Source organism: Oppia nitens, unplaced genomic scaffold (assembly GCF_028296485.1).
Source record: "Oppia nitens isolate AA-2021 unplaced genomic scaffold, nextdenovo-longstitch-racon4-pilon3 scaffold4_pilon_pilon_pilon, whole genome shotgun sequence".
Taxonomy (NCBI): domain Eukaryota; kingdom Metazoa; phylum Arthropoda; class Arachnida; order Sarcoptiformes; family Oppiidae; genus Oppia; species Oppia nitens.
Window position 1 is genome coordinate 8,086,814 of NW_026533232.1, and position 687 is coordinate 8,087,500.

The following is a 687-nucleotide window of genomic DNA, read 5'->3' on the forward strand; positions in this document are numbered from 1 at the left end:
GTAGAGGGGTTAATATGATATTTTATAGGACCTACCAGTTTGCGAGGTCCACCTTTAGTGTCAACAATTTGATTGTTTTTGGCAACTATTTTAAGATTTTCCTAAAACATAGCCCTCTCTATCCCTCCATTTGGCGAACCCTTGTGTTTCTATATACTTTCAAATCTGTTATTGTTTTTAATGTATGTTTAAAAACAATATGAATATTTATGTACACAAAAAAAGTTATTTAATAATCAAAAAACAAAAAATTGTTAATAAATTATTAAATACTATCCCTCTCTTTTGTTAACATAAGTCTATTAGTGCTGGTTTTAGTCATTAATTTTTTTAGAGGTACTGAATATAAATTTTTTTATATACATATAATACAGTATATATATATATATATAAAATTGAGTTCAATTAACTGATATATTCGGCAAAATTCATTTTATAATATGAAAACTACATTCAATATTATATACAATATAAGCATAATATGTTAGGCAATACCTATATATAATATATATATAAAACAGTTTTGCCCGAAGTTTTATCAGCGAAAGCGCTTTCAATGCATTCATTATATATATATATATATATATATATATATATATATATATATATTAGATGTAAAGGCAAACAGAAAACAATTTTTTTAAATCTTACGGTTAGGAAGATAATAGTTGCGGTTATCTAATAATT